This window comes from Phascolarctos cinereus, unplaced genomic scaffold (genome assembly GCF_003287225.1).
Source record: "Phascolarctos cinereus isolate Bilbo 61053 unplaced genomic scaffold, phaCin_HiC Scaffold_4;HRSCAF=312, whole genome shotgun sequence".
Lineage (NCBI taxonomy): Eukaryota > Metazoa > Chordata > Mammalia > Diprotodontia > Phascolarctidae > Phascolarctos > Phascolarctos cinereus.
The window spans coordinates 489,071,753-489,093,252 of record NW_027555847.1 but is presented as its reverse complement, the minus strand read 5'-3'; the positions used below and the strand labels follow the sequence as shown (position 1 = coordinate 489,093,252).

Here is a 21,500-nt window from a genome sequence, read left to right as displayed (position 1 = left end):
ACTTTCATCTCCTCACCCAGACTCAGCTTTTGTCCTAGGGAGGGAACATTTACTTAGGATTAATTCTTTTAGGATTAGTCTGAGAAAGATGGTACTTTCTTGGAAGGGTGATTACGTTAGAAAGGAATTAAAGCTTATTGTGATTGACAAAACAGGTTTATGAATTGCACTTGTCCTATAGTAATGGTGACCAAAATTAGATTGGGCTTTGAGTGTTGACAAACTAAAGTCTCAGGTCCAACCTGTAAGGCAATCAGGGTACTAGATATGCCATAGAGATGATAGAGCAGTGGCCTGAATGTAACCTCATGATACAGGACAAAAGTACTTAGTTCTATCCATTTTTTAAGTGTTTCTGAGTAAAGGTCTTGGGTAATCTCCATAACCCTCATCAAGGGTATAATGAAAATTGAAAATAATTTATTCACAGATATGATGATAGTTAATACTCAAAAAAAGCAAAGAATTTTAAAAGACAGATTTTGATTTAAAGGATTTTTGCTATGCTGACTATATGTAGCTGTGGGTCTGACTTACGAAAGAGCTGAGAAAAACAAATAAACAAATAAATAAACTTGGGGCTTTGGGATGAACACAGAAAAGCTCTCAACATTCTCCTGCCGAAAAGAAGCCACAAAGTAGCTTCCATAGTGTGTTGAATCATCTGCCATTTTGTAATGAGGCATATGAGCTGTAACTGAGCGTCACTGGTTCTGTGGTACTACATTTTTTTTTTGTTTCTTGCCCCAATTCTCTATTACTCCTCCAAACCATTAAAAATTTTTTTTTCTTTCTCACACCCAAAATGTGAACACAACACAAACTCCAGGTAGTCTTTTCTTTCTTACACTGTTTGCTTTGGATATTTTAGGAACTTGTATAGCTTCAACTATCACTTTGGTTTAGATTAACTCAGAAATCTGCATGTCCAATTTTGACATTTCCCTTTAACTATGGGGGATATTTACATTCCAAGTGCCTTCTGGACCTCTTGATTTTCCTGGATGTCTTTCCATTACCTTAAACTCAACATCTCTAAAATATATAATTTAACAAGCATTTATTAATTACCTACTGCGTGCTAGGCATTGTGCTAGGTGCTGATTATGGAGAGCCAAAGAACAAAACAGTCAAGACTCTTATATCCTTTTGGAGACAAAAACATACGCACACATTTATTTTGTATATCATATGCACACATGTACACATGCACATATATGTACATATACACATATATGTATAAACATACCTACACCTATATATACATACATGTATACATGTATATGGTATATGATACACACAATAATTTCTAGTCTCCCCCTACAATTCATCTTGAATATTGCCTTCAGTATAATATCATGCATACAGCAATTTTATCATGTTACTTCACTCTTCTAAAATACCTGATTGGTACACATCACCTATGATGCCTTGTGCAAACTTATTAAAATGGCATTCAAGGTCTTTGATGGCCTTCCTTTCCAAGTTTTTCTAACATTACTCTCGTTTATTAACTATCTGGTGCTGCTAGAGTGGTCTACCCATTGTTCCTAGAATATAATTTGTATAATTCCACCTCTTTGCTCATGTTGTTTTCTATCTTTTTGCCTTTACTAATTTTACCTCCTCTTTCCCCCATAAGCTCAGTCCACAATGATTGATTTCTACCAAAATCAAACTAAAGACAGACAATTGAACATCATCACTCATGTATGTGTTTTCTATTTCTTTTCACAACTAGAATGTATCTCTATGTCGGGTTCTATCCTCTTCTTGATATGCCACCACAAATGCCTTGTACATAGTAGGTATACTTGGTACATAGTTGTCAATTACTTAAATAATAATGATATTTTTTCCACACACTATAAATCATGCTTTTACACTTTCCCTATCTCCCCTACTCTTTAGACATTTCACCCTTACACCACCCAAACTAAATAGCTCACTCTTTATTCCATCCCAATCTGACATTTTAACTCTGTGCCTGAAAATGCTATTAAAACAACAAAAACAATACCTTAATAATTAAAACATTCTTTTCTTCCTCTTTCAAAGGTCATCTAAAATTCCCTTAATCATTCGAGAAATTTCTTGATTAAGTGGAATATAAATCCTCCCTGTACCTCCTCTTCAGATTTAAACTTTCCCCCTTTGCCCCAATACACTGAATATCATATACGTATGTGTGTATAAATATATATTATATATGTATGTAGGTATACATACATCGTGGAGTTTGGAATTCTTGAATAAGAATAAAAAAATTGAAATTCTAAATTCTTTTGTTTACACAGTGACAAATAGAATTGCAACAATGTCTGACCATTTGTTTGGAGTTCCTGACTCCTTTGGACCTTGGAAAAATCAGAAGGAAAGATGGATTTTCACACCCTATCATATAGTGAAAGGCATTGCATGGTGGAAAGAGATTTGTACTGGAAGGGAATCTGAATATTGATTCTAGTTCTATCTCTACTAACTAGATGTGGTCTTGATAAAGTCATTCATGAATCTCAGTTTCCTTAACTGGTAAGTGAGAGGGTGATACTCAATGATTACTAAAGTGCCAATTTAAATGATTATGAGTCTGTGATTATAACAAGATAATGAAAATTATGATTCTATATTCCACCATAAATAATGATGTCCCATACAGTCTACTCCATTCATGAAAATTCCCCTCACAAAACTGGAACATTTTTCCCCAAAGATGAATTTATATCTATATTTTCATATATTGCAGTTTCTTTTGAAAGAATTGGTACTAAGAATTATGAATGTATTATCTAAATTAAGTATCATCTTTACTCCATAATAGTAACAGCACTGTCAACCATTAAATTAACTTGCATGCTTAAGTTTTCTGGAAATTATCCATTAATCATCTGTTACCATTTTTTAATTGAAACTATGACATTGTAATTTATTTTACTGACTATTATGGGTGGTGGTAGCTTTTTGTGTGGCTAGGAAATCGAGACATGTATAACTCAGGATTCTCATCAGCTAATTACAGAGATATCTAATCTATGTAGGATATACATGGATATGAGTCCATGGAGCAATAAAATTAGACAAAATTATGTCCCATACATTTTCACATTTGATATATCTACAAGTAAAATTAATAAAATCATTTTTATAAAATTAGTAGTGGAATCTCTGTTTATAAACAGCTAAATTCTTCAAGCAGGTATCTCTGTAAGCTTTTTATGGAAAACACTTGACATTACAGATTCAGAGGTTAATTCTCCCATCATCATATGCATAAATCTCCCATAAATGTTAATAGGAGAATGCTAATGAGAGACACTCCTACTTCAACAGGAAAATAGATTTGGTACTATGGAAATCTAATTTTTTTTCTGTTTAATTCTACTTAACCTGAAATTGTGTTTAGTATTTGCATAACTTTCCATTCTGATTTTGAGTACGTGAAATTACTCTTAAATATCACCAACTACAAATTTACAACAACAATAAAGTTATTATTTATCCGAAAAGCTTGGCCATTCTATGATACTCTGAGGTATGAATCATATATATGTGGAAAGCATATATTCCACCTTTTAATGAGTCCTATTTAAATACTTAAAGTTGTTAGTTTGACTTTCTTTACAAAGCAATACCATATATAAGTGTTTATATTTTCACTGTTAGAAAATATATTCTCCTATTTTACATCTGAGTTCCCCAAAGCTGATACAGACAAATACCACCTTTTTCTGATGTGCAATATATGATTTAATTTTTCTCATTTCAAAAGGGCCTTGGCCTTATTCAGTCTTTAGTTCATTGTATCCATGAGGTTTAAATACTTTCAAATTCATTTCAAAATTAATTAAAAAGAAAACTGACACTAAAAAACAAAATAACTCTAAACTTTCGATGTATGTCACAAAGATTTCCTTAAGAATATGTTTAGCCAAGACACTCTAACTCACAGAATCATAGATTGGGAGCTGGAAGGGGGAACTTGGAGGCTAACGCCCTCCTAAGGAAACTGAAGCTGACAGAAGTTAAGGACTTGCTCAAAGTCACACAGAAAGTAAATGACAGAAGCAGGATTTGAACCCAAGTTCTCTGATTCTAAAAGTGTTCTTCCCACTGTATTTTGTGCTATTGTTGGGAACAGGAATGTGAGAAAGGAAAAGAAGTGAGCTGGAGAAGAAGAAAGTCAGTGGGAGCAGGGGAGTGAAAAGGTTGCCTATCCTTTTCACTTATGTCACCTATTAAAAATGTTGCTTAGTAAAGGTTTCCTGTGATTCCTCCATCATCATATTATATCTTAAAAAAGTAATTGACCCCAAAGAGCAAAAAAGTATTATGTGAGACAAGCATGCTGAAAGTGTCATTTTATATGATTTTCTTTCAAGAGAAACAAGTTTCAAAGAAAAAAAAACATTTCACAGATGAGAGATTTATAAAAACTTTTTGCTTTTCCTTCCATTGCTAAGGGAGGGATATTTAGGTTGCCCTCTACCTATGGCAAAAGAGTTTTCATGGGTTTAGATGTGAAGAGCACATAGATAGTACATTTGAGCAACTCACAGAGACCACCTATCATTGCATAGATGAGGTGTGTTCTATGTCCCAAGAGGGAGGACTCATACTGAGGAAATACCAAGAAAATCACTGATCCCTGAAGCACTGGGGTATAAGTACTGAAAATCCTGATAATGGCAGCACCTGGCAAAATATAGTATTTCCAAAGGAAAAGCTCAGTCTCTAACTTTTTATGGAGAGAGTTAATGCCTCAGTGCAAGAAAATATTTTTGTAGAATTTCATATTACATTAGTTTCTTTTCCCCCTCTTTGGGAGTAGTGACAATGCTGTCACAGGAACTCAAAAGCCTTTCATAGAAAATAGTGACTTACCTGGTAGGTATTTGGGAGGCACACACAAGACTATCTGAACTCTGAACCTCCTCCCTATACTACAACAATCTGAGCGTGCAACAGACTCCCAGTCCAGAAATTCTAGTGTAAGTTGACAATTTCAATCTAAGGAAATTAGTTTTATTCAGATTTCCGTGGTGCCTAAGGGATATTTTGTCTTGAAATAAGTAACTTTTGAAAGCCACATGAACCCTTTTAGTTTACTAGGGCATTATTTAATGTACATAATGCTGGGGTATTGCTTAATTTCTCCCATTCCAATTCATCCTAAGTACTACTACAGAACCTGTAATTTTCCTGTATCGCCTTCTTTTATACTAAAGTCAAATTATCCAATAAATCAAAGCATAACTACAAGTCATAAAATTCAAGGCATTCGTGGGGGGATGTGTGTGAGGGAAGGGGCTAGTCCTATTCTACCTTATCACACTTTCCCCTTATTCTTATAACTTCAGTTCTGGCTAAGAGATACCCTCGACCATTCTCTACTGATATTGTTGCTGCCTCTTCCCAAACTACATATTTGACTGAAACAGTTTGTTTATCTTCTCTAGAAAATCCTATCTCTTTCAATGAAAACATCATTCCTTAAAAGCTTCCATAAACTTTACTTCACAAAGGACTCAGTTCAGACATACTATTAATCTCCAAAATGACAGTAGGTTTTTCTATGTTTATACATTCCTTATACTTATGTTTATATCTGTTTATGCAATACGATTTCCATGTGTCTATGTACACACATCCTACAGAGCTTATTTTCTGTTCCAATTATTTGGCACTTATTATATATTGTCATATATTGCTATTTTTAAACATATTTTTTTACTAGTTTCACCACCTAGACCATAAGATTTTTGAGAGCTGCACTCATTATTCTTATGCATCGATTTCTAGCACCTTATATTGTCACTCTCAAATAGTAGGTGATCAATAAGTGTTGGTAATGATGCTTTTCCCTTTTCTTGCCTTTTGGCTCACTGAGGGCTACGAGCCTATAATAATGCTGCTCTTCATGTACAAATGTAGTACTGATCAGCGAATATGTCTTTTGATTCCTTTCAAGGAAATGTTGCTGGATTTTTGGTAATGCATTGGCTCTCCCTTTACCTAGAGCCCTTGTAACCACACTTTATTTGAAATCTTGAGACTCTGTGGCCACTGCAAAAGCTTGGACCATCACCCTGAAGTCATTAGCACTATCTCTCACCAAAGGCGCTAAGGTCATACCACTTCATGTAATAGATACAACAGAGTGCAAGGTGTCCAGGAGATACTGATTAATTACTTGCTGCTGTTGCTGCTATTGATAGCAGTCTTAAGATTTGGAGGCTAAATGGTAATGCTTAATCCAAGTAATCATGGTACTTATGTCATGGGGAAATAATTATATTTATATTAAAGGTATGAGAGGGAGCATGACATGATAAAGAACCAGTCTTGAAGCCAGGAATAACTACCTTCAAGTCTCGACTCTGATTATTCTAGCTGTGTGTCCCTGGGCAGGTAACAACCTATCAGAGCACTAGGCAACTCTCTAAGATTAGGTTGCAGAGAAGCAGAGAAAATTCTCACCGAATTGGCGAAAGGACTTCCCTCTCCTGGGAGTTCCCTATACTAACAGAATACTAATGAAACTGAACAGGTTCCGTCCCTATCTCTAGCACAGGTTTACAAAACAAAAAACAAACAAATAAGTAAACAAATACTGAAAAATCTCACAGAGTATATAAAGAATGTGGCATAAAGTAAAACTTTGAGTCAAAAGACCTGAGTTTTAGTCCTGAACTCTGCCACTATCTTTGTGACTTTAAGAAAAGGAGGTAATGTTTGTGCTTTGGACTCATTGGTCCATATTTGCACTTGCTACGTGCCAGACACTGTGCTAAGTGCTTGGGATATGAATACAAGCAGTCAGGACAGTCCTTGCTCTCCAAGAGCTTACATTCCAGTGAGCCAGGCAACCTACAAAGAGGAACTAGGGAAAAAATGGTATAGAGGCAGTCAGCATGTTATAGAGAGGGCTAGGAAGGAGGCCATGTTATAGTCAAAATGAAGTGAAATACCTATCAGAACCTGGGTTCTGGTGGGCAGATTTCAAGGCTGCAGTGGTGGAGAGGATGGGGATAGGGGTGTAGTAGAAGAAAACGTGGTGTGGAGATTGATAGGAGTACTAAGAATTGGAGGCCATTTAATGCCTGCTTTTATCCAAACTTTAAGCCAAATAGGAAGGCCAGTGTAGGCCACTTTTCACGGGGTACTGGGTTTGGAGTCAGAGGGCCTCAGTTTGAATCTCAGCTCTGCCACTCATTGTATGACCTTGGACAAGTCGCTTAACCTCCATGGGCCTCTAAAAACTCATATGTAAAATTAGAGGGGTCGAAGATGGAATAGACGACTTCTAAGGTCCTTTCTAGCTAAGCATATGATCCTCTGAGCTACAATTTTATCACAAAACATAGACTCTGACAAGATAGAATATTACTTATTGTGAAGGGCAAAAAGATGCCCAGGCCTTTTGCGACCTCTCTAATTATTATTCATTTTTGATTGCACGTTACTTCTTTTATACTCAGCAACAAAAAAGGCAAGGTGGGGTTAGTACAGTGATACTAAAACTGATGAGGACCCAAGTAGCAGGTCCAGGTTGCTGGACATGATGTGGAAGGTAATGGGACACTGAGACACATCTTGACATGATCCAGGGGCATTTCACTGCCACAGAACAGAGGAGAGGTTCTAACGTGCATAGTGGGATGTACTCATCCCCCTTTTAGAAATCAAGGGACTCTCTCCCCTCTCTGGTGAGGGTTGAGATCTCTGATGACTACCCTGGAGGACAGATTAATTTTAAAAGCCACTAGCAACCAGTCTAGAAGGATTTTTTTGTGAAAGTAAATGCAACAAGTAAACATTGAGACAGACTCCCAACAGCCCAGATCCATTTATCTTGGGTTAGGGAGGAAACATGATCCTAACAAGACTTTGTGATTCACTAGATGACCTCCCTGGTTATATAGGCAGCTGCCTACTACAGCTTCTGAAAAGGTTGCCTTACTGGCAGGACTGGTTCATAGGAATGACTGGAACAATAAATTCGTTCAGCTCTTCGCATTGGTCACTTCTTACCATGTCCCCATCCCTAACCCCCAACCAGATCCTTATTGAGCCAAACCACCCAGGAGGCATTTTGACTAATGGGGTTGAAGGGAGGGCAACAGGAGAGAAAGGAACTTATCTGACATCGGGAAGAAATGAGAAAAGGAACCATTAACCTCACGCCTGTAGCTATGTGCTGTGATCCCCAAGATGACAGACACTGTGTGGAGCAGGCAGGGGAGAGATGTGGTGGAAACATTGAGAAAGGAAGGACCTGGATACTGCTGGTATGTGCTGGTACCCTGCTTTCACTTTCTGGCCTTGCCTTGGGCTGCCACAGCCTCTGTGGCTTTGCCCACAGTGTCTTCATCCCTAAGGAGCTGCATGGACTCGATGGGTTTCAGATTTTTGTCCAATGCATACACAATGGGAATGCCAGTGGGCGGAGTCAATTCCACAATTGCTTCTTCAGACAGATTCTCAAGATGTTTGACAGTCCTGTGAGGACTATTACCATGAACTGCAATCAGAACACATTTTCCCTTCTTGATCTGGGGGATGATTTTCTCATTCCAGAAAGGCAGAGCCCAGGCAATAGTGTCATTCAGGCTCTCAGAGGAGCATAATTGGTCCTCAGTAAGATCCATATGACAAAAGTCCTTGCTGTGTTGCTGTTGAGAGGGTGGTTGGCCTCCATCGGACGTGGCAGGATGTGTAGGATCATTGCTAGATTTTTTCCTGAGTCTCACCATGCTTAGCAACTGTCTCTGCTTTGTTGAGGCCCATTAGACCTCCACTGTGCCGCACATTTTGGTACCAAGTCTTCACTACATGCAACCACATCTGGTCAATGCATCTAGTATATCCAAGGTGTACAAGTTGCTTTCTTATGGACATAGGTGAAGCAGATATCAAATTCATAGCCAGCATCTTGCAGTGTTTGGCCACAATTGGCCTCCTTGTGCCCAGCCACTGAAGCGGTTCTCCAGGTTCTAGGCGTTCTCGCCATGCAGGAGCTTGTAAGTGATCCTAGTGGGCAGAGGCTGGGTCAGCAGGTATCAAGGAGGCCGGCAGATGGGCCATACTCTCTCTTTCTTGCTTTTGTTCTCCTCTAGTTCTTTCCTGGCCTTTCCTGGCAGGTAGAACAGTCCTGGGCACAGTGTTGCTTTTGTAGGCAGAGGAAAATTTTGAAACAGTTCCTACCTATCTCTACCTTTCTTTTGTACTTGGAGCTGGGAAGCAGACTTGATTATATGTCACCTAACTGAATCCAGGAGAAATTCTAATTCCATTCTCCTTGGAATGTTTGTGTGTCTTTATTTTTAAGTTACTGTTTAGAATCATATTCTCCAAAAGAAAAATCTGAGTGCTCCCATAAGTTGAGTGCCTCTGGGACAGAGAGGAATACATGATGGGAAGTACTGTGGATCAAACAGAATCTCTGGGATCCTGATATAGAAAATGAAGACCAGGACTGGGGTTGGGGCAAGGTTGCTGTGTCTATATGAATGGGTTTGGGAGATTCAGGGGAGGAACATGGGAATGGGAATGACAAAAATTTGCAAACATTTAAAAAGGCAGCTAGGTGGCTCAGTGGATAGACCTGTAATCAGGAAGTTCTGAGTTAAAATCTAGCCTCAGACACTTACTAGCTGGGTCACCAGGGCAAATTACTTAACCTCTGACTTAACACACTGGAGAAGGAAATGGCAAACCACTCCTGTATCCTTGCCAAGAAAACCCCAAGTGGGTTCATGAAGAGTTGGACAAAACTGAAAAGACTGGACGGATCGCTATACATGCTGGAGTTGGCTAATAAGTATGTACATTAGCAGAAAATTCTTCCCTTTTTCTTAATGTAGTAGGTAGAATAGGAAACATCTGTTCATTCTCATATACAGTGTTGGAAGATGATAATTTCTTTTAGGGGGGAGCTATAAGATGTATTTTTATGCTACACAGAACTGTAACTAGGGCAGGGCAACCCATGCTTTGACCAGAGGGCACTGAAATTCAGAGGATATTAACAGCAGTTAAAACATTATAAAAATAAATGGTCTTAGTAACTAGTTAGAAAAAATAATAATTTAAAATAGGAAGCTACCAAATGCTTCCTTTCTCTACTCTGGTAGAAGATTATTCTTACTATATCTTCGGGTCTCTAGCTCTCTTCCCACACACCATTCCTACCTTCACTGATTGAATTTTTGTTAAAAATTAATTTGAGGACACATTTAACACTGCTTACCTCAGGGTGTTTTGTGAGGTTTGCTCCAGGTGGAAAAAAAGTGCTAGTTATGCCATGGATGTATGAATGTATTCCTTGTTTTTTAATTATCACCCTTTTGGTAAGCCTCTACCAGACAAATTGAAAAAGATGCTAATCAGTTAACAAGCATTTATTTAGTACCCATTATATGCCACAAGTTTTGTTAGGTCCTGGGGATACAAATTAAAAAATGAAATAATCCTTCCTCTCCTGAGAGCTTTCATGCTCTCAGGAGAGGAAATACACACACACACACACACACACACACACACACACACACAACATAGTATATACATGTGTATGCATATATGTACACACATATGTATATGTGTTTCATGAACAGCTCTCTCATCTTATTCTATCAATCTATCTATCTATCTATCTATAGCAGGTAAGTGACACAAGAGATAGAGTAGTTCTGGGCCTGGAGTTAGGAAGACTCAACTTCCTGAGTTCAAATGTGTCCTTAGACACGCACTAGCTGTGTGACCCTGGGCAAGTCATTTAACACTGTGTGCCTCAGTTTCCTCATCTGTACAAGGAGGTGGAGAAGGAAATGACAAACCAATCTACCAATATCTTTGCAAAGAAAATCCCCAATAGTGTCATGGACTAAAAATGACTGAACAACAACAATAACAACACACACACACACGTATGTATATGTGTGTTTGTGCATACATACACACATATAATGTCGTTAGCAGTTTGGAGTTTTAAGAAAGGCTTTGTGTAGGTTGTACTTCTGCTGCTTCTTAAAATAAGAGAGAGGGGCAGCTAGGCAGCACAGTGGATAGAGCTCTGGCTTTGGAGTCAGGAGGACCTGAGTTCAAATCCGGCCTCAGATTCTTAACATTTACTAGTTGTATGACCCTGGGCAAGTCACTTAATCCCAATTGCCTCATCAAAAAGCAAAAAACAAAAACAAAAAAAAAGTAAAAAAAAATACAAAAATAAAATAAAATAAGAGAGATTCCATGAGACAGAGGTGAGGAGAGATGCGTTTCAGGCCTGTGGAAGTCCATTGCAAAAATATGGAAGCAGAAAATAGAGCGCCATGTGTAATAAGCAGGGAGGAATCCATTTTAGCTGGCTCACAAAGTGTGGGAAGCAGGGAAGTAAGAAATGAGGCTGTAAATGCAACTTGGGACCAGGTTGTGAAGACCAGAGGGGTTTGTATTTGATCCTAGAGACAATAGGGAGCCACTGGAGTTTATCATGCAGGGAAATGGCACAGTCGGATCCGTGCTTAAGGAAAAATACTTCACCAGTTTCATGGAGCATCAATTGTAGTGGGGTAGACTAATTAGGAGGCTACAGCAGCAATCTAGATGAATAATGATGAGAACCTGAACTAACTGTGAGTAGAGTCGAGTTAGATGAGTGAGATATTACAGCGGCTGAAAAGATATGATTTGACAACTAATTGGATACGTGGGGTGATTTAGGAGTCAAGTCTAGCACTGAAGCTGTGAACCTGGGGAACTGGATGGATGGTGGTGGCTTTGACAGGCATAGGGAAGTTGGGAAGAGGGGTAGGTTGTGGGGATGAAGGGACTGATGGACAATTATTGTGGATGGGTTAAGTTTGTGACATCTTTAGGACATTCAATTTAAACGGTCCAGTAGGTAATTAGTGAGGCAGGACTGAAGCAGGACTGGGGCTGTATGTCAGTGAGTCATCTGCATAGAGATGGTGACCATACTAATGGGAGCCCATGAGTCACTGAAAGAGAGAGTCTAGAGAGAAAAGAAAAGGTCCAGGACAGAGCCTGGAAAAACAGACACAGTTAGGGGGCATGATATGAAGGGTGAGCCAGAAAAGAAGTCTGAAAAGGGGTGGTAAGACAGGTAGAATGAGAACCAGGAGACAGCAGCGACACAAATAAACAGAAAGGAGAGAGTATATAGCATGCGGGTGGGCCTGGGAGACATCTACAAAATAAGTGCATCGGGGGGTCAAGATAGATAAGAATCATCTGACTTGGCTATTAAGAGATCATTAATTCTGAAGAAAGTTCATTTTCCAGGAACTTTGGAGAAAGTAGTTTTAGCTGAGTGAGGAGATCAGAGAACAGATTTCAAAGATTTAGAGAGTAGGAAAAGAGGAAGAGGGGGTAGTAAGGGAGGACTATTTTCTAGGAATTTGGCTGAGAAAGGGGTAAGATAAATAAAGGACAAGTGTGGAGAAGGTGGAGTAGAGGGATAAGTCATGGGATTTTGGGGGATCATTCTTACTTTTAGTTTAGTTTTTTTACTTTTGTTTAGTTTTGCAACTCTAGCACCTGAATCATATGCAACCCCTAGAGTTCTCATATACTTCATAATAAAATAGCTAACAAATTTAAAAAAACATATAATTTATCATATATCTATGCTAAGATAAAATAGACTACCAATGTGGAAAAAAACAAACAAATTTTCAACTGATAGTTTCTTCTTCTTCTGAAGGCAGTTGGGTTTAAGTGACTTGCCTGGGGCCGCAGAGCTGGTGAGTATCTGAGGTCACATTTGAACTCAGGTCCTCCTGACTCCAGGGCCAGTGCTCAATCCATTGTGCCACCTAGCTGCCCCCAATTGATAACTTCTTGATGCTCTCTAGCAGGTCAATGAAATATGCAGTCACATTGTTCTTTGTTAAAGCATTAAACTAATTTTTCCCCAATAAAACATTTTTGAAGAGAAGTGAAAAGAATAAGCTGCCTCACTGTGGGTCCAATTTCCTTTCTCTGACTAGTGTTGAACAACAAGAATCTTTTTAGTTTGTACAAATGCATTTTGGATATACAGAAGGCACAGCCCAAGGGTAAGGGGACTCTGGTCTAATATACTTTCTTATCCCACTTTTGCCACAAGACGTGAGTGTATTTCATGGATAAGGAAATATGATTTTTACATTATGCAAAAATATCACCTAATTTTCATGAATGTGAACTTGACATAAGTCCTAAGTTCAATAATGCCTGGAGATTATATAACATTTGCTTTCATCTTTACTTGTCCTCATAACGTTCTTGTGAGATAGGAAGGGGGCAAGCATTTATATAACAATATCACATGGTTGGTTGCTGTATTTCGTTCTCGAAGAGGACCAAATGACATCACTATGCTAGAGTCAAGTTTGAATGTGTCTGACTGTGGCTGATCAGATCAATATGACCTTGGAATGTTCGACCACAGGTAGGGCACAAATAGTTCGTGTGAACATTTGGGGTGGATTGTCTAAGTTTGTGTATCTTGTGTTTCTCTTGAGCTATTTCAATTCTGCTTTGCTCACAGAGCACAGCACCTTTTCTAATGTGGGCACACCATGCTGAGTGGTCCTCTGCCAGTGTCTCCCATGACATACAATCAATTCCAAAGTTCTTAAGAGAGACCTTGAGAGTGTCCTTTTATCCCTTCTTCTGACCACCACGTGAATGCTTGCCTTTTGTGAGTTCTCCATAAAATGGTCTTTTTGGCAAGCATATGTTTTGCATTTGAACAATGAGGCCAGCCTATCAGAGTTGTGCTCTCTGAAGCAGTGTTTGAATGCTTGGAAGTTTAGTTCAAGAAAGGACCTCAGTGTCTAGTCTCATCCTGCCAGGTGATCTTCAGAATCTTCCTAAGACAATTCAAATGGAAGTGATTCAGTTTCCTGGCATGGCACTGATATACTGTCCAGGTTTCATAGTCATACAACAATGAGGTTGGCACAGCAGCTCTGTAAACCTTCAGTTTGGTAGTCAGTCTAATACCTCTTCTCTCCCGTACTTTCCTTCGAAGCCTCCCAAACACTGAGCTAGCTCTGGCAATGCGTTTGTCAACCTCATTATCAATGTGTACATCCCTGGAAAGTATACTACCAATGTATGTGAACTTATCCACAGGATCTAAAACTTCTCAATTTGTTCTAACCAATGGTTCCACGTATGGGTGGTGTGGTGGTGGCCAATGGAGTGCCTGTGTTTTCTTGGTGTTAATTGTTAGTACATTTAACAAAAAATTAGCACATGTGGAAGAGAATTGATCCATACTTTGTTGCATCTTAGCTTCAGAGGCTGCACTGAGTGTACAATCATCTGCAAATAGAAACTCATGCACCCACACTCCCTCTACTTTGGTCTTGGTTTCTAGTCTTTTCAAGTTGAAGAATTTACCATCAGTGTGGTAGCTGACCTTGATGTCATGTTCATTCTCATTGAAAGCATTTGACCACATGGCTGAAAACATCATGCTAAAAAGTATGGGAGCAAGCATATAGCCTTGTTTCACTCCGCTGGTAACTGGGAAAGCACGAGAGCATTGTCCATTATCCAGAACTCGGGCAAGGATGCTGTCATGAAACTGATGCACAATGCTGATGAACTTCTCTAGGCAACCAAATTTTGACATAATTTTCCATAAGCCCTCACAACTGGTAGTATTAAAGGCCTTGGTCAGATCTACAAATGTGTACAGACCTCTGTTCTGCCCCTGGAATTTCTCCTGTAGTTATCAGGCAGCAAACACCATATCAACTGTTCCTCAGCCTTTTCTGAAGCCACATAAGCTCTCAGGTAGATGAACATCTTCCTGGTGAAGGAGCATGCTACAGCTTCTTGGAGCCACAGGTGAGAGTTAAGTGGAATAGGTGGACACCAAGGGTGAAAAGCAGTCCTAAATAAGGGGCTCAGCAGCCCTCATACCAGAGGTATTAGTTTTCCCTGAACATACCCTACATCCTACAATATCACATATGGGGAATATGAGGCACAGAAATTTCTTGAAAAAAATCACACATCAAATCAGTGGTAGAGGTAGAATTGTCTTTTATTTAGTCTCTTGCCTTTTATTCTAGCTTTCCCCACTACTGCCCCTTAGGGAAAAAAAAAGTAGCACTAAGAGAGTGATGGATTTGAGGTTGGAGGGACCAGAATCTAGTGAAAAAGGCACTCAGTTCCTCAATCATGGCATAAAATAATTGGGAAGAAATTTAAGAGGTCTTATAGTCCCATATATATTTCATTTATAAAATGAAGAGATTGGTCCAGGGGTGGGAAACCTGCAGCCTGAAGGCCACATGGGGCCTTCTAGGTCCTCAAGTGCAACCTTTTTGGTATTTGTTCTGTAAAGTTTGGATTCAGTCAAAGGGCTGCACTTGAGGACTTAGAGGGACACATGTGGCCTCCAGGCAGCTGATTTCCCACCCCTGGTTTAGATAATCTCTAAGTTTCTTTCCAGCTCCAAAAGCTATGATGCTATTAAAAAAATGTACCTAAGTTACTATAACAATGGAATGAAGAAACAGAAACAAGAAATGAGCTTAAGGGGAATGAGCCAATTGGGTGGCTCTTCTCACCTCTTGCCCCGTGCTTCCTGCGGTATTCAATTATGCCTTATATAGACTCTTGTATAGACACAGATTATACAACCACTGTCCTCTCTCAAATAGGAAAATTGGTATTTTTATTCTCTATAGTTAATCTGCAAGTGATGACATGGAATTAGTTTCCTAGAAGATTTTTAAAGTCAGGATAGACAGACATTTACGACTCTATAGTTTCTTTTAAATCACTGGTATTCTACCTACCAAATAGGATCCTGGACACTTGAATTTCCTAAGAAACACAGAGATATAACATACTTTATATTTTATAGTCATTCTAAAAATTGCACATCTTTAATTTTTTTTAAAGATAATTCAATTCTCTGTTGCCCACTGTGATTCAATGTTGACCTCTCTAAGTAGAAATTGAATCATTGACACTTCATTGTTCATCACCATGCAGATAACCTAACTAAATATAATTGAATATATAAATGTAATTAATCATTTGTAATTCTTTCACTTGGGATAATTGTCAGATTACATAACTGTAATTTCTTAGACTCTGTAAAGAATTCTATCCCACAAATAATGTTAATTTATTCTTATTATTACAGCATACAGAGGAAAATTTCTGATAGGAAGGAATGGAATGGTAGTCTATTAGTCAATTAAATAGGAGAAAGAATTTCTGAAGTTTATTTTGATCTTTTATTTTTAACGAGAAAAATATTTTTAAAATACATCAATAACATGAGAAAGACTGTCTTTAGGTGGGGTATATTGTGATTTGAAGTGCAACATAATGCTTTACCTGCTCCAAAACACTGTCCTCACAAGCCACCCAGATACTCTACCCCTCTATGCAACTCTGAAATTCTTATTCCAGGGACCAACAAGATATTTCAAATAACAGAAGATTCAAAAAAATTAGAAAGACTCACTGATGGACCTTTTGCCATCTGCCATAAATGAAAAGAGAACTTCCAGTCATGCATCCATGTGCTTACTTTCTCTTTAGTATCAAATATTTATGAGAATGTATAGATTAAAGGTATCATTGGGGAAATCATGAGAAGGAAAAGGTAGGATTTCACATATTCTTCATCAGACTACATATTTATAGTAGCTAAATCGGCAAGAGGTTTTAAAAATATGAAATCTCACTTTATTGTGTAATGATTTTTTGAAAAAATTGACCAAGTAGAACAAAATGCAAATTTAAAAGCTCTTCTCAGACAGTACATCCTACCCAAGCCCAGAGGGTCTTTGAATAAAGATGGGTCCAGAGGTCTTTGGATAAAATCCACTTCTGACTTACTATTTTTGTGGCTTTAGATGAGGCACATAACCTCTCCAGGCTTCAGTTTCCTCTTTTGCAAAATGAAGGGATTGGAATAAATAGTGTCTACAGTACCTTCTATCTACAGGTCCCATGATCCCATGATATATAACAATAGAAACAATTTTGTTCAACAAGTCTTCTGAATACTCATATCAAGTGAGATGTAATTGATGAAGACTGGGTCTCAAAATATTCCTATTTTCATATGACATTGTACCATTTGAATCAAGATACAGAATAACATAAAGCCTCCTCAGTGAAATCAACAGCAATGAGGGAAAAAAAAATCAGTCCAACCACCCACATGGGAAAACCAAAATGCACCTAAATCATATATTGCTCAGACTTTAGCATTTTCATATATATATATATATATACACATACACACACATATATATCTAGGCAATTCATTGAATTCAGCCATTCAGTCAATAAATATTTATTAATCATTTTGTCAACATACTAGATATGCAGTGGTGAAAGAGAGTGAGGGGTTTGAGGATGACATGTAGGTTGTAAGCCTGGAAAACTGGGAGGATAGTGGAATCCTCAAGAATAGAAAAGTTAGGAAGAGGAGAGGATTTGGGAGAAAAGATAATGAGTTCAGTTTTGGACAGGTTGAACTTTAGATGTTTATGAGACATCTATTTGACATGTAATAAAGGTTGTTGGAGACACAGGACTCCAGGTCAGTAGAGGGAGTAGGGCTAGACAAGTAGATTTGAGAATCATCAGATAGAGATAATAATTAAATCCATGGGAGCTAATAAAATTACCAAGTGAAATAATATGGAGGGAAAGCGTTGTGGGACACACATCTTTAGTTGATGTGATCTGGATAAAGATCCAGCAATGAAGACTGAGAAGTTTAGGTAGAAGGTAAATGAGGAAGGAAGTGTTATGTAAACCTAGGAAGAAGGAGGGTATCATGGAGAAGAGGGTTATCAACAATGTTAAAAGCTACAGAGAAGCCACGAAGGACGAGAATTGAGAAAAAGCCATTAGATTGGGCAACTGGGAGATCATTAATAACTTTGGGTAGAGTAGTTTTGGTTGGAAGCCAGGCTGTAGAGAGTTAAGAAGAGACTTTCAAAGCTGCTTTGGTCATAGTCATTGCATAAATTGTTTTCCTGGCTCTGCTCATTTTATTGTGCCTCAGTTCATACAAGTCCTCATAGGTTTCTCTGATTCCATCAGTACAATTTTGTTGTTGTTGTCATTTAGTCCTGTCAGTCATGTCTGACCCAGAAAATCTGAGGTTTTCTTGGCAAAGATACTGAGATGGCTTGCCATTTCCTTACAGATGAGGAAACTGATGCAAATGCAGTTAAGTGATTTACCCAGGGTCACAGAGCTAGTAAGTGTCTAAGGCCAGATTTGAACTCGGTCTTTCTGAGTCCAGGCCTGGCAATCTATCCACTGTGCCACCTAGCAGCCCCTTTAAGTACAATAAAATTCAATTATATTCATATACTTTTAAAACATTCCTCAACTGATGGGCACTCCTTAGTTTCCAATACTCTGCTACAAGAAGCGCTGCTATTAATACTTTTGTACTTGTGGGTCCTTTACATTCTTTATTTCTTTGTGGTATGTCAGCTTAGCAGTAGTATCACTGGGTCAAAGAGCATACACAATTTAGTGACTTTTTGAGTATAGCTCCAAATTGCTTTCCAGAATTACTGTGCCAATTTACAATTCTACCAACAATGCATTAATGTGACTGTCCTTCCAACATCTTTTTCAAAAAAAAAGAAATGCCATTTTTCCAAGAACAGAAGGAATACAGAAAACTGGGGAAAAAATCTTTCCTAGACAGATGTGATTGGGTTGGAATATTGCTGTGGTGTAGGAAATGATGAGCTGGTTGATTTAGAAAAACATGAAAAGACTTGGACTTATGAAGGAAGATGCTATCCACCTTCAGAGAAATAGATGACAGGAGGAAATAAGAATAGCACTATCATATATACATATCTATCTATCTATCTATCTATCTATCTATCTATCTATCTATCTATCGATATATATGTCTATGAGTATATATGTGTATATATGCATATGTTTATAAATATCTCTATATATCTATATATATCCACACTTAATTGTAGCCTTCTTTAGGGTGAGGGAGGGGAGGCAGGGAAAAAACAAAGTAAAAAGTGCACAGCAGAGAACAAAAGAAAACCAATAAGGAAGCAAAGAAAAGTTGGGCAGCTTTGAAAACAATGGTATTATTTATTACATGAGTTTTCTTGAAATGGAAATTGACTGTCTTATATTGAATCCTCTCTTATAGTCTGCTGTGTGCATGGTAATGTTTTTTTTCTTTTCTTATTTTGTATTTAAGTTTAAAATTTAAACATTTACAAAAAATAACAAAGGCAAAAAAAAAAGAATTGTCATTTGCCTTTTCATTTATATTTTCAAATCCAATAGCATTGAGGTAAAACCTCAGGATTACTCTAGTTTTTATTTCTCTTATCAGTGACTTGGAGGATAGGTTTTTCACATGGTTTTTGGTAGCTGTCTTTTCTTTTTTTGAGAAATGCCTGTATCCTGTGACTATTTACTATTGGGTAATGGCTCCACACATCCAATATATGTGGATGGGTAGGATCCCGGTATATCTTGGGTATTAGATAATCAGAGAAAATTGATGCAATGATTTTTTTTCCAGTTAACTGTTTCCCTTATAATTTTACCTGCATTGATTTTGTTCATACAAAAGCTTGTACAATTGCACAGTATAAAAACTGTCCATCTTATCTCCTGTGGTCTCAATCCTTTCTTTGGTCATGCTTTCTTCTATTTATAGTTTTGAAAGTTATCTCCCTTCTTGCTTTTATAGTTTATTTATCCTGTGAACTTTTGTACCTAGGTCACATATCTTGTTGGAAGTTTATTGTAGTATATTGGGTATGATATTAGTCTAAACATAATTTCTGCCTGACTGCTTTCCAGCTTTCTGAGAATTTTTGGCCAAATAATGAGTCCTTTAACTTGGTGTTGATTGTTTTTGGGTTTATTGAATACAGTGATATGATGTTCATTTGCTCTTTGAGAGCAAGGATTGGTTTTTGCCTTTCTTTGTTTCTCCAGTGCTTAGCATAGTGCCTAGTACATTATAGGCACTTAATAAATGCTTGTTGATTTCTGGATCTTGTGTTCCTAATCTGTCTCACTGATCAATATTTCTAATTTTCAACCAGTACCAAATCATGTCTATGATTTATGCTTTGTAGAACAGTTTGAGATCTGATACTGCTAGCTCACCTTTCTTCTTAATTAATTCATTTTTTGGAGATTCTCATATTTTGTTCAAGCTGAATTTTATTATTATTTATTGTAACTTTGCAAAGTATTCCTTTGGCAGTTTGATTGCTATGGTGCTGAATAAGTAAATTAATTTAGGTAATATTGCCATTTTATTAACTTGGCATGGTTCAATGATTGGTTCGTATCTTTCCAATTATTCAGATGTCTTTATTTCTTTAACAAGTGTTTTGTAGTTGTTTTCATTTAGTTTGTGTGTATATTTTGGTAAGTAGACTTCCAAATATTTTTTATATTTGGGAGTTATTTCAAATGGAATTTCTAGTTCTCTTTCTTTCTTCCTTCCTGCTGAGTTTTGTTGGCAATTTACAGGAAGGCTAATGATTTTTTCATTGGGGTGAGGAGACAATTTTATTTGTCACTACTTTGCTGATGTTGGTAATAGTTTCAATTCATTTTAATTGAATCTCTAGTTTCTCTAAGTAGACCATCAAATTAACTAGAAAAATGACATCTTGTTTCCTCTTTGCCTATGCTTATGCCCTCGAATTTTTCATGTCCTTGGTATTTACAGAAGCAGATAAAATAGTAGTGGTAAAAATGGATAGCCTTCCTTTATTCCTGATTTTATTGGAAAGGCCTTTAACATTTTTCCATTACATATAATGTGATTCTTAGTTGTAGATACTCCCTATCATATTGAAGAAAGGTACATTTGTTTATATGCTTTTTAATGTGTTGTTGTTGGTAGTGTTTTTTAAAGATAGGGGTATTGGCAGCTTGTTGGCATAGTGGCTATACCATTGAACTTGGAGTAGAATTAGAGTCAGTTCATCCTTGGTTCAAATACTGCCTCACGCAGTAACGTATTAAATATTAACCTAATAATACGTGTGGGCATGGGCAAGCCACTTAGCCTCTCTAAGCTTCAGTTTCCTCTTCTGTAAATTATAGATAATAATAGCACCTTTAGTGGATTGTGATGAAGGTCAAATGAGATAACATTTGTAAGGAAGTTTGTAAAACAAAGTGCTAAATAATCTCAACTGCTGTTGTTCTTCCTCTTATTATCATGCTCTGTTAAAAGCATTTTTGAACATCTCTTGATATAATCATGTATTTTTTTATTTATAGTCTACATATGATTTACTATGCTCATAGTTTTCCTAACTAAACTAATTTTGCATTCTTGGTATAAATCCAACCTGTTTTGTATAATTGTTTTTAATGTGTTGTTATAGTCACCCTATTAATATTTTATTCAATGTTTTTACATTACTATTCATTAGGGATACTAGACTACAGTTATCTTTCTTTGCTTTGTC

General features: G+C 37.4%; 1 protein-coding gene and 1 pseudogene across 3 annotated transcripts in view; both read right to left on the bottom strand.

Annotated features, from left to right (window-relative positions):
• NOL4 (nucleolar protein 4) overlaps positions 1-21,500 on the bottom strand; it is a 449,007-nt gene that overhangs the window by 118,615 nt on the left and 308,892 nt on the right. The gene's annotated exons all lie outside the window — the stretch shown is intronic.
• Positions 8,310-9,010, bottom strand: LOC110212537 (phosphoglycerate mutase 1-like; annotated as a pseudogene).